Genomic DNA, 13,413 nt, shown 5'->3' with positions numbered 1-13,413 from the left:
TCCCCTCACACCTCCACCACAGGACTGACTTTACTACCCTCGCACCTCCACCACAGGAATGACACTACTATCCTCACACCTCCACCACAGGAATGACACTACTATCATCACACCTCCACCACAGGACTGACACTACTACCCTCACACCTCCACCACAGGACTAACACTACTACCCTCACACCTCCACCACAGGACTGACACTACTACCCTCACACTTCCACCACAGGACTGACACTGCTACCCTCACACTTCCACCACAGGACTGACACTACTACTCTCACACCTCCACAACAGGACTTGCACTACTACCCTCACACCTCCACCACAGGACTGACACTACTACTACTCCCAGCATAGTGCTCCCCTCACACCTCCACCACAGGACTGACACTACTACCCTCACACCTCCACCACAGCACTGACATTACTAACCTCACACTTCCACCACAGGACTGACACTACTACCCTCACACCTCCACCACAGGACTGACACTACTAACCTCACACTTCCACCACAGGACTGACACTACTACCCTCACACCTCCACCACAGGACTGACAATTCTACCCTCACATCTCCACCACAGGACTGACACTACTACTACCCCCAGCATAGTGCTCCCCTCACACCTCCACCACAGGACTGACACTACTACCCTCACACCTCCACCACAGGACTGACAATTCTACCCTCACACTTCCACCACAGGACTGACAATTCTACCCTCACACTTCCACCACAGGACTGACACTACTACTACTCCCAGCATAGTGCTCCCCTCACACCTCCACCACAGGACTGACACTACTACCCTCACAGCTCCACCACAGGACTGACACTACTACTACTCCCAGCATAGTGCTCCCCTCACACCTCCACCACAGGATTGACACTACTACCCTCACATCTCCACTACAGGACTGACACTACTACTACTCCCAGCATAGTGCTCCCCTCACACCTCCACCACAGGACTGACACTATTACCCTCACACCTCCACCACAGGACTGACACTACTACCCTCACAGCTCCACCACAGGACTGACACTACTACTACTACTACCAGCATAGTGCTCCCCTCATACCTCCACCACAGGACTGACACTACTACCCTCACATCTCCACCACAGGACTGACACTACTACTACTACTCCCAGCATAGTGCTCCCCTCACACCTCCACCACAGGACTGACACTACCACCCTCACATCTCCACACAGGACTGACATTACTACCCTCACACCTCCACCACAGGACTGACATTACTACCCTCACACCTCCACCACAGGACTGACATTACTACTCTCACACTTCCACCACAGGACTGACACTACTACCCTCACACCTCTACCACAGGACTGACACTACTACCCTCACGTCACCACAGTACTGACACTACTACCCTCACACCTCCACCACAGGACTGACACTACTACCCTCACACCTCCACCACAGAACTGACATTACTACCCTCACACCTCCATCACAGGACTGACATTACTACCCTCACACCTCCACCACAGGACTGACACTACTACCCTCACATCTCCACCAAAGGACTGACACTACTACCTTCACACCTCCACCACAGGACTGACACTACTACTACTCCCAGCATAGTACTCCCCTCACACCTCCACCACAGGCCTGACTTTACTACCCTCGCACCTCCACCACAGGAATGACACTACTATCCTCACACCTCCACCACAGGAATGACACTACTATCATCACACCTCCACCACAGGACTGACACTACTACCCTCACACCTCCACCACAGGACTAACACTACTACCCTCACACCTCCACCACAGGACTGACACTACTACCCTCACACTTCCACCACAGGACTGACACTACTACCCTCACACTTCCACCACAGGACTGACACTACTACCCTCATAGCTCCACCACAGGACTGACACTACTACTCTCACACCTCCACAACAGGACTAACATTACTACCCTCACACCTCCACCACAGGACTGACATTACTACCCTCACACCTCCACCACAGGACTGACATTACTACTCTCACACTTCCACCACAGGACTGACACTACTACCCTCACACCTCTACCACAGGACTGACACTACTACCCTCACATCACCACAGTACTGACACTACTACCCTCACACCTCCACCACAGGACTGACACTACTACCCTCACACCTCCACCACAGAACTGACATTACTACCCTCACACCTCCATCACAGGACTGACATTACTACCCTCACACCTCCACCACAGGACTGACACTACTACCCTCACATCTCCACCAAAGGACTGACACTACTACCTTCACACCTCCACCACAGGACTGACACTACTACTACTCCCAGCATAGTACTCCCCTCACACCTCCACCACAGGCCTGACTTTACTACCCTCGCACCTCCACCACAGGAATGACACTACTATCCTCACACCTCCACCACAGGAATGACACTACTATCATCACACCTCCACCACAGGACTGACACTACTACCCTCACACCTCCACCACAGGACTAACACTACTACCCTCACACCTCCACCACAGGACTGACACTACTACCCTCACACTTCCACCACAGGACTGACACTACTACCCTCACACTTCCACCACAGGACTGACACTACTACCCTCATAGCTCCACCACAGGACTGACACTACTACTCTCACACCTCCACAACAGGACTGACACTACTACTACTCCCAGCATAGTACTCCCCTCACACCTCCACCACAGGCCTGACTTTACTACCCTCGCACCTCCACCACAGGAATGACACTACTATCCTCACACCTCCACCACAGGAATGACACTACTATCATCACACCTCCACCACAGGACTGACACTACTACCCTCACACCTCCACCACAGGACTAACACTACTACCCTCACACCTCCACCACAGGACTGACACTACTACCCTCACACTTCCACCACAGGACTGACACTACTACCCTCACACTTCCACCACAGGACTGACACTACTACCCTCATAGCTCCACCACAGGACTGACACTACTACTCTCACACCTCCACAACAGGACTTGCACTACTACCCTCACACCTCCACCACAGGACTGACACTACTACTACTCCCAGCATAGTGCTCCCCTCACACCTCCACCACAGGACTGACACTACTACCCTCACACCTCCACCACAGCACTGACACTACTAACCTCACACTTCCACCACAGGACTGACACTACTACCCTCACACCTCCACCACAGGACTGACACTACTAACCTCACACCTCCACCACAGGACTAACACTACTACCCTCACACCTCCACCACAGGACTGACACTACTACCCTCACACTTCCACCACAGGACTGACACTACTACCCTCACACTTCCACCACAGGACTGACACTACTACCCTCATAGCTCCACCACAGGACTGACACTACTACTCTCACACCTCCACAACAGGACTTGCACTACTACCCTCACACCTCCACCACAGGACTGACACTACTACCCTCACACCTCCACCACAGCACTGACACTACTAACCTCACACTTCCACCACAGGACTGACACTACTACCCTCACACCTCCACCACAGGACTGACAATTCTACCCTCACACCTCCACCACAGGACTGACACTACTACTACCCCCAGCATAGTGCTCCCCTCACACCTCCACCACAGGACTGACACTACTACCCTCACACCTCCACCACAGGACTGACAATTCTACCCTCACACTTCCACCACAGGACTGACAATTCTACCCTCACACTTCCACCACAGGACTGACACTACTACTACTCCCAGCATAGTGCTCCCCTCACACCTCCACCACAGGACTGACACTACTACCCTCACAGCTCCACCACAGGACTGACACTACTACTACTCCCAGCATAGTGCTCCCCTCACACCTCCACCACAGGACTGACACTACTACCCTCACACCTCCACTACAGGACTGACACTACTACCCTCATACCTCCACCACAGGACTGACACTACTACCCTCACACCTCCACCACAGGACTGACATTACTACCCTCACACCTCCACCACAGGACTGACATTACTACCCTCACACCTCCACCACAGGACTGACATTACTACTCTCACACTTCCACCACAGGACTGACACTACTACCCTCACACCTCTACCACAGGACTGACACTACTACCCTCACATCACCACAGTACTGACACTACTACCCTCACACCTCCACCACAGGACTGACACTACTACCCTCACACCTCCACCACAGAACTGACATTACTACCCTCACACCTCCATCACAGGACTGACATTACTACCCTCACACTTCCACCACAGGACTGACACTACTACCCTCACATCTCCACCAAAGGACTGACACTACTACCTTCACACCTCCACCACAGGACTGACACTACTACTACTCCCAGCATAGTACTCCCCTCACACCTCCACCACAGGCCTGACTTTACTACCCTCGCACCTCCACCACAGGAATGACACTACTATCCTCACACCTCCACCACAGGAATGACACTACTATCATCACACCTCCACCACAGGACTGACACTACTACCCTCACACCTCCACCACAGGACTAACACTACTACCCTCACACCTCCACCACAGGACTGACACTACTACCCTCACACTTCCACCACAGGACTGACACTACTACCCTCACACTTCCACCACAGGACTGACACTACTACCCTCATAGCTCCACCACAGGACTGACACTACTACTCTCACACCTCCACAACAGGACTAACATTACTACCCTCACACCTCCACCACAGGACTGACATTACTACCCTCACACCTCCACCACAGGACTGACATTACTACTCTCACACTTCCACCACAGGACTGACACTACTACCCTCACACCTCTACCACAGGACTGACACTACTACCCTCACATCACCACAGTACTGACACTACTACCCTCACACCTCCACCACAGGACTGACACTACTACCCTCACACCTCCACCACAGAACTGACATTACTACCCTCACACCTCCATCACAGGACTGACATTACTACCCTCACACCTCCACCACAGGACTGACACTACTACCCTCACATCTCCACCAAAGGACTGACACTACTACCTTCACACCTCCACCACAGGACTGACACTACTACTACTCCCAGCATAGTACTCCCCTCACACCTCCACCACAGGCCTGACTTTACTACCCTCGCACCTCCACCACAGGAATGACACTACTATCCTCACACCTCCACCACAGGAATGACACTACTATCATCACACCTCCACCACAGGACTGACACTACTACCCTCACACCTCCACCACAGGACTAACACTACTGCCCTCACACCTCCACCACAGGACTGACACTACTACCCTCACACTTCCACCACAGGACTGACACTACTACCCTCACACTTCCACCACAGGACTGACACTACTACCCTCATAGCTCCACCACAGGACTGACACTACTACTCTCACACCTCCACAACAGGACTTGCACTACTACCCTCACACCTCCACCACAGGACTGACACTACTACTACTCCCAGCATAGTGCTCCCCTCACACCTCCACCACAGGACTGACACTACTACCCTCACACCTCCACCACAGCACTGACACTACTAACCTCACACTTCCACCACAGGACTGACACTACTACCCTCACACCTCCACCACAGGACTGACACTACTAACCTCACACCTCCACCACAGGACTAACACTACTACCCTCACACCTCCACCACAGGACTGACACTACTACCCTCACACTTCCACCACAGGACTGACACTACTACCCTCACACTTCCACCACAGGACTGACACTACTACCCTCATAGCTCCACCACAGGACTGACACTACTACTCTCACACCTCCACAACAGGACTTGCACTACTACCCTCACACCTCCACCACAGGACTGACACTACTACCCTCACACCTCCACCACAGCACTGACACTACTAACCTCACACTTCCACCACAGGACTGACACTACTACCCTCACACCTCCACCACAGGACTGACAATTCTACCCTCACACCTCCACCACAGGACTGACACTACTACTACCCCCAGCATAGTGCTCCCCTCACACCTCCACCACAGGACTGACACTACTACCCTCACACCTCCACCACAGGACTGACAATTCTACCCTCACACTTCCACCACAGGACTGACAATTCTACCCTCACACTTCCACCACAGGACTGACACTACTACTACTCCCAGCATAGTGCTCCCCTCACACCTCCACCACAGGACTGACACTACTACCCTCACAGCTCCACCACAGGACTGACACTACTACTACTCCCAGCATAGTGCTCCCCTCACACCTCCACCACAGGACTGACACTACTACCCTCACACCTCCACTACAGGACTGACACTACTACCCTCATACCTCCACCACAGGACTGACACTACTACCCTCACACCTCCACCACAGGACTGACATTACTACCCTCACACCTCCACCACAGGACTGACACTACTACCCTCACACCTCCACCACAGGACTGACAATTCTACCCTCACACCTCCACCACAGGACTGACACTACTACCCTCACAGCTCCACCACAGGACTGACACTACTACCCTCACACCTCCATCACAGGACTGACATTACTACCCTCACACCTCCACTACAGGACTAACACTACTACCCTCACACATCCACCACAGGGCTGACATCACTACCCTTACACCTGTGTGTCCAGTGTACAGTTTCTGGTCCCACAGGCTTCAATGGGAGCACAAGATAGTACATGAAAGCACATGGAAAAATGCATTAACTTGTTGCTGTTCACATAACCATGGGTGTGGTACTAAAGAGGGTGGACTTTAACATCTGCAGGATGTGACCCCCTGTCTTCGCTCCTGCTAGCCGTGACCCCCATCCTCTCCCCTGCCACCTTTGACCCACATCCTCTCCCCTGCCAGCTGTGACCCCTGTCCTCTCCCCTGCCAGCGGTGACCCCTGTCCTCTCCCCTGCCAGCGGTGACCCCTGTCCTCTCCCCTGCCAGCGGTGATCCCTGTCCTCTTCCCTGCCAGCGGTGATCCCTGTCCTCTCTCCTGCCAGCGGTGATCCTTGTCCTCTATCCTGCTAGCAGTGATTCCTGTCCTCTCTCCTGTCAGCGGTGTTTCCTGTCCTCTCTTCTGCCAGCTAAGACCCCCATCCTCTCCCCTGCCAGCGGTAAACCTCTGTCCTCTCCTCTGCCAGCGATGATCCCTGTCCTCTCTCCTGCCAGCGGTGACTCCAGTCCCCTCTCCTGCCAGCGATGATTCCTGTCCTCTCTCCTGCCAGTGGTCATTTCTGTCCTCTCTCCTGCCAGCAGTTATTTCTGTCCTCTCTCCTGTCAGCGGTGACCCCTGTCCTCTCTCCTGCCAGCCAGCGGTGACCCCTGTCCTCTCTCCTGCCAGGGGTGACCCCCGTCCTCTCTACTGCCAGCGGTGATCCTTGTCCTCTCCCCTGCCAGCTGTGACCCCTGTCCTCTCCCCTGCCAGCGGTGATCCCAGTCCTCTCTCCTGCCAGCGGTGACATCTGTCCTCTCTCATGCCAGAGGTGATTCCTGTCTTCTCTCCTGCCAACGGTGATCACTGTCCTCTCCCCTGCCAGCAATGACCCCCTGTCCTCTCTCCTGCCAGTGGTGTTCATGTGCTCTCTCCTGCCAGCGGTGATCCCTGTCCTCTCCCCTGCCAGCAGTGACCCCCTGTCCTCTTTCCTGCCAGTGGTGATTCCTGTCCTCTCTCCTGCCAGCAGTGCTTCCTGTCCTCTCTCTACTGCCAGCGGTGACCCCTGTCTTCTCTCCTGCCTGTGGGGATTCCTGTCCTCTCTCCTGCCAGCAGTTATTCTTGGCCTCCCTCCTGCCTGTAGTTATTCCTGTCCTCTCTGCTGCCAGCAGTTGTCCCAGTCCTCTCTCTTTCCAATGGTTACCACTGTCCTCCCTCCAGCCTGTGATGATTCCTATCCTCTCTCCTGACAGCGATTATCCCTGTCCTCTCTCCTGACAGTGATGATCCCTGTCCTCTCTCCTGCCAGCAGTGACTCCTTTTCACTCTTTTGCCTGTTGTGATTCCTGTCCTCTCTCCTGCAAGTGGTTATTCCTGTCCTCTCTCCTGCCAGTCAGAGGCGGCTCTCTAATTAGGCAAATTAGGCGGTCGCCGAAGGCCTCGCACTCACAGGGGCCTCGCGGCCGCCTAATATGCCGAGTTACAGAGCCGCCTCTGAGGCTGGCAGCAGGGATCTCCCTGCCATCAGTACAGTCCCGACTCCGAGTCCCGGCCAGTCTGTAAGCAGGAGAATCTGCTACGATTCAGGGCTGTGATCAGGAGCAGCTCACCGGGGAATGGGAGCTCACTGACATCTCCAGATCACAGCCAAATACTGGAGCCGCAGCGCTGACACTTCTCCCTCACAGACCACAGACGGGGGAGGAGAGAGAGCTGCTTCTGCTCCTCCTCGCGACCTCTCCACCTGTGCTTGTCCCGCCCACACTCCCCGACAGTTTTCATCTCAGAAGATGAGGTATGGGTGGGAAGAATTTGCAGACCAGGAACAAGAAGAGGAAAGATGGTGCCTGAATCCTGATCCCTCCATCCATCCATCCCTTCCAGTGAGTACTCTGATCTAAGGGGCACCCTTCCTCCATCTCTTTCCATTCCTTTCTTTCTCCCTCCCCTCCTTTCTTTCTTTTCTGTCTGTCCCCCTGTCTGTCCATCTGTCCCCCTGTCTGTCCATCTGTCCCCCTGTCTGTCCGTCAGTCTGTCCCCCTGTCTGTCCCCCTGTCTGTCCGTCCATCTGTCTGTCTGTCCCCGTCTGTCCATCCATCTGTCCCCCTGTCTGTCCATCCATCTGTCCCCCTGTCTGTCCGTCCGTCCCCCTGTCTGTTCCCCTGTCTGTCCCCCCGTCTGTCCATCCATCTGTCCCCCTGTCTGTCCGTCCATCTGTCCCCCTGTCTGTCCGTCCATCTGTCCCCCTGTCTGTCCGTCCATCTGTCCCCCTGTCTGTCCGTCCATCTGTCCCCCTGTCTGTCCGTCCGTCTGTCCCCCTGTCTGTCCGTCCGTCTGTCCCCCTGTCTGTCCGTCCGTCTGTCCCCCTGTCTGTCCGTCCGTCTGTCCCCCTGTCTGTCCGTCCGTCTGTCCCCCTGTCTGTCCGTCTGTCTGTCCCCCTGTCTGTCCGTCCGTCTGTCCCCCTGTCCGTCCGTCTGTCCCCCTGTCCGTCCATCCGTCTGTCCGTCTGTCCCCCTGTCCGTCTGTCCCCCTGTCTGACATCTCCAGATCACAGCCAAATACTGGAGCCGCAGCGCTGACACTTCTCCCTCACAGACCACAGACGGGGGAGGAGAGAGAGCTGCTTCTGCTCCTCCTCGCGACCTCTCCACCTGTGCTTGTCCCGCCCTCACTCCCCGACAGTTTTCATCTGTATGGGCGGGAAGAATTTGCAGACCAGGAACAAGAAGAGGAAAGATGGTGCCTGAATCCTGATCCCTCCATCCATCCATCCCTTCCAGTGAGTACTCTGATCTAAGGGGCACCCTTCCTCCATCTCTTTCCATTCCTTTCTTTCTCCCTCCCCTCCTTTCTTTCTTTTCTGTCTGTCCCCCTGTCTGTCCATCTGTCCCCCTGTCTGTCCATCCGTCTGTCCGTCAGTCTGTCCCCCTGTCTGTACGTCAGTCTGTCCCCCTGTCTGTCCATCCATCTGTCTGTCTGTCCCCGTTTGTCCATCCATCTGTCCCCCTGTCTGTCCATCCATCTGTCCCCCTGTCTGTCCGTCCATCTGTCCCCCTGTCTGTCCGTCCATCTGTCCCCCTGTCTGTCCGTCCGTCTGTCCCCCTGTCTGTCCGTCTGTCTGTCCCCCTGTCTGTCCATCCATCTGTCCCCCTGTCTGTCCGTCTATCTGTCCCCCTGTCTGTCCATCCGTCTGTCCGTCAGTCTGTCCCCCTGTCTGTACGTCAGTCTGTCCCCCTGTCTGTCCATCCATCTGTCTGTCTGTCCCCGTTTGTCCATCCATCTGTCCCCCTGTCTGTCCATCCATCTGTCCCCCTGTCTGTCCGTCCATCTGTCCCCCTGTCTGTCCGTCTGTCCCCCTGTCTGTCCATCCATCTGTCCCCCTGTCTGTCCGTCCGTCTGTCCCCCTGTCTGTCCGTCCGTCTGTCCCCCTGTCTGTCCGTCCGTCTGTCCCCCTGTCTGTCCGTCTGTCTGTCCCCCTGTCTGTCTGTCCGTCTGTCCCCCTGTCCGTCCGTCTGTCCCCTTGTCCGTCCGTCCGTCTGTCTCCCCGTCAGTCCGTCCGTCTGTCTCCCCGTCAGTCCGTCCTTCTGTCCCCCCGTCCGTCCGTCTGTCCCCCCATCCGTCTGTCTCCCCGTCAGTCCGTCCGTCTGTCCCCCCGTCCGTCTGTCCCCCCATCCGTCTGTCCCCCCGTCCGTCCATCCGTCTGTCCCCCCGTCTGTCTGTCCGTCCGTCTGTCCGTCCGTCTGTCCGTCCGTCTGTCCGTCCGTCTGTCCGTCCGTCCGTCCGTCTGTCCCCCCGTCCGTCCGTCTGTCTGTCCCGTCCGTCCGTCCGTCTGTCCCCCCGTCCGTCCGTCTGTCCCCCCGTCCGTCCGTCTGTCCCCCCGTCCGTCCGTCTGTCCCCCCGTCCGTCTGTCCCCCTGTCCGTCCATCTGTCCTCCTGTCCGTCCGTCTGTCCCCCCGTCCGTCTGTCCCCCCGTCCGTCCGTCTGTCTGTCCGTCCCCCTGTCTGTCCGTCCGTCCCCCCGTCCGTCCGTCTGTCCCCCTGTCCGTCCATACATCTGTCCCCCTGTCCGTCCGTCCGTCCGTCTGTCCCCCTGTCCGTCCGTCCGTCTGTCCCCCTGTCCGTCCATCCGTCTGTCCCCCTGTCCGTCCGTCTGTCCCCCTGTCCGTCCGTCTGTCCCCCTGTCCGTCCGTCTGTCCCCCTGTCTGTCCGTCCGTCTGTCCGTCCGTCTGTCCCCCTGTCTGTCCGTCCCCCTGTCTGTCTGTCGCCGTCTGTCCCCCTGTCTGTCTGTCCCCCTGTCTGTCTGTCCCCCTGTCTGTCCGTCCCCCTGTCTGTCCGTCCCCCTGTCTGTCTGTCCCCCTGTCTGTCTGTCTTTCTTTCCCCCTCATGCAAGCACAAATCCTTCTTTTTTTTTATTACGATACAGACCAGGATCCCTCAGTTTCACTCCAGTTCTCCTCTACCGATCCCTCATCATCTACCCACTCCCCCCTTTTTAACCCCTCCTCTTTCTCCCCTACCCCATGGTTCCCAGTCCCATCCCTCTCCTATTTATCCCATGTGATTTCCACAGTACACATCCCACCCACACAAGGAGCAGTAATTAGATGCTCGGCCTTGGAGTTCTTCCTTAACCTCTGCGAAGGGGGTGAGTGGGGCCTCATGTCTAAATTCTGCCTAAGGCCTCACAAAGCCTAGAGCCGCCTCTGCTGCCAGTGGTGACCCCTGTCCTCTCTCCTGCTCATGGTGATTCCTTTCCTCTCTCCAGCCTGTGATGATTCCTGTCCTCTCTCCTGACAGCGATGATCCCTGTCCTCTCTCCTGACAGCGATGATCCCTGTCCTCTCTCCTGCCAGCAGTGACTATTTTCCACTCTTTTGCCTGTTGTGATTCCTGTTCTCTCTCCTGCAAGTGGTTATTCCTGTCCTCTCTCCTGCCACTGGTGACCCCTGTCTTCTCTCCTGCCCGTGGTGATTCCTTTCCTCTCTCCTGCCAGTGGTGATTCCTGTCCTCTCTCCTGCCAGCAGTGATCCCTGTGCTCTCTCCTGCCAGCAGTGATCCCTGTGCTCTCTCCTGCCAGCAGGGATCCTAGTCCTCTCTCCTGACTGTAGTGATTCCTGTCCTCTCTCCTGACAGCAAGACCCCTGTTCTCTCTCCTGCCAGCGGTTACTCCTTTCCTCTCTCCTGCCTGCAGTGACCCATGTCCTCTTTCCTGCCAGCAGTGACCCCTGTCCTCCCCCTGCCAGCGGTGATCCCAGTCCTCTCTCCTGCCAATGGTGACACCTGTCCTCTCTGCTGCCAGAGGTGACCCCTGTCCTTTCTCCTGCCAGCGATGACCCCTGTCCTTTTTCCTGCCGATGGTGATTCCGGTCATCTCTCCTGCCAGCGGTGATCCCTGTCTTTTCCCCTGCCAGCAGTGACCCCCTGTCCTCTCTCTACTGCCAGCGGTGACCCCTGTCTTCTCTCTTGCCTGTGGGGATTTCTGTCCTTTCTCCTGCCAGCGGTGATCCCTGTCCTCTCCTGCCAGCAGGGATCCCTGTCCTCTCTCCTGCCTGTGGTGATTCCTGTTCTCTTTCCTGCCAGCGGTGACTCCTTTCCTCTCCCCTGCCTGCGGTGACCACTGCTCTCTCTCCTGCCAGCGGGGATCCCTGTCCTCTCCACTGCCAGCAGTGACCCCTGTCCTCTCTCCTGCCAGTGATGATTCTGGCCTGCCAGAGGTTATACCTGTCCTCTCTCCTGCCAGCAGTGATCCGGTCCTCTCTCCTGCCAGCAGTCACCCCCTGTTGCCTCTCCTGCCAGTGGTGATTCCTGTCCTCTCTCCTGCCAGCGGTGACCCCTGTCTTCTCTCCTGCCTGTGAGGATTGCTGTCCTCTCTCCTGCCAGCAGTTATTCCTGTCTTCTATCCTGCCAGCGGTTATCCCTGTCCTCTCTCTTGCCAGCGGTTATCCCTGTCCTCTCTCCTGCCAACGATGACCCCAGTCCTCACTCCAGCCTGTGGTGATTTATGTCCTCTCTCCTGCAAGCGGTTATTCCTGTCCTCTCTCCTCCCAGCAGCGATTCCTGTCCTCTCTTCTGCCAGGGGTTATCCCTGTCCTCTCTCCTGCAAGCGGTTATTCCTGTTCTCTCTCCCGCGAGCAGTGACCCCTGTCTTCTCTCCTGCTTGTGGTGATTCCTGTCCTCCCTCCTGCCAGTCGTGATCCCTGTCCTCTCTCCTGCCTGTGGTGATTCCTGTCCTCTCTCCTGGCAGCAGTGATTCCTGTCCTCTCTCCTGGCAGCAGTGATTCCTGTCCTCTCTCCTGCCAGTGGTGATCCCTGTCCTCTATCCAGCCAGCTGTGAACCCTATCCTCTCTCCTGGCAGCTGTGTCCCCGTCCTCTCTCTTGCCAATGGTGATTCCTATCCTCTCCCCTGCCAGCAGTGACCCCTGTCCTCTCTCCTGCCAGCGGTGACCCCTGTCCTCTCTCCTGCCAGCGGTAACTCCTGTCTTCTCTCCTGCCAGCGGTAACTCCTGTCTTCTCTCCTGCCAGCGGTGATCCTTGTCCTCTTTCCTGCCAGCGGTGATCTCTGTCCTCTCTCCCGCGAGCAGTGACCCCCTGTCTTCTCTCCTGTTTGTGGTGATTCCTGTCCTCCCTCCTGCCAGCCGTGATCCCTGTCCTCTCTCCTGCCTGTGGTGATTCCTGTCCTCTCTCCTGCCAGTG

Source organism: Pelophylax lessonae (genome assembly GCF_965119305.1).
Source record: "Pelophylax lessonae genome assembly, chromosome: 4".
Classification (NCBI taxonomy): domain Eukaryota; kingdom Metazoa; phylum Chordata; class Amphibia; order Anura; family Ranidae; genus Pelophylax; species Pelophylax lessonae.
Note: the sequence above shows the minus strand (reverse complement) of the source record.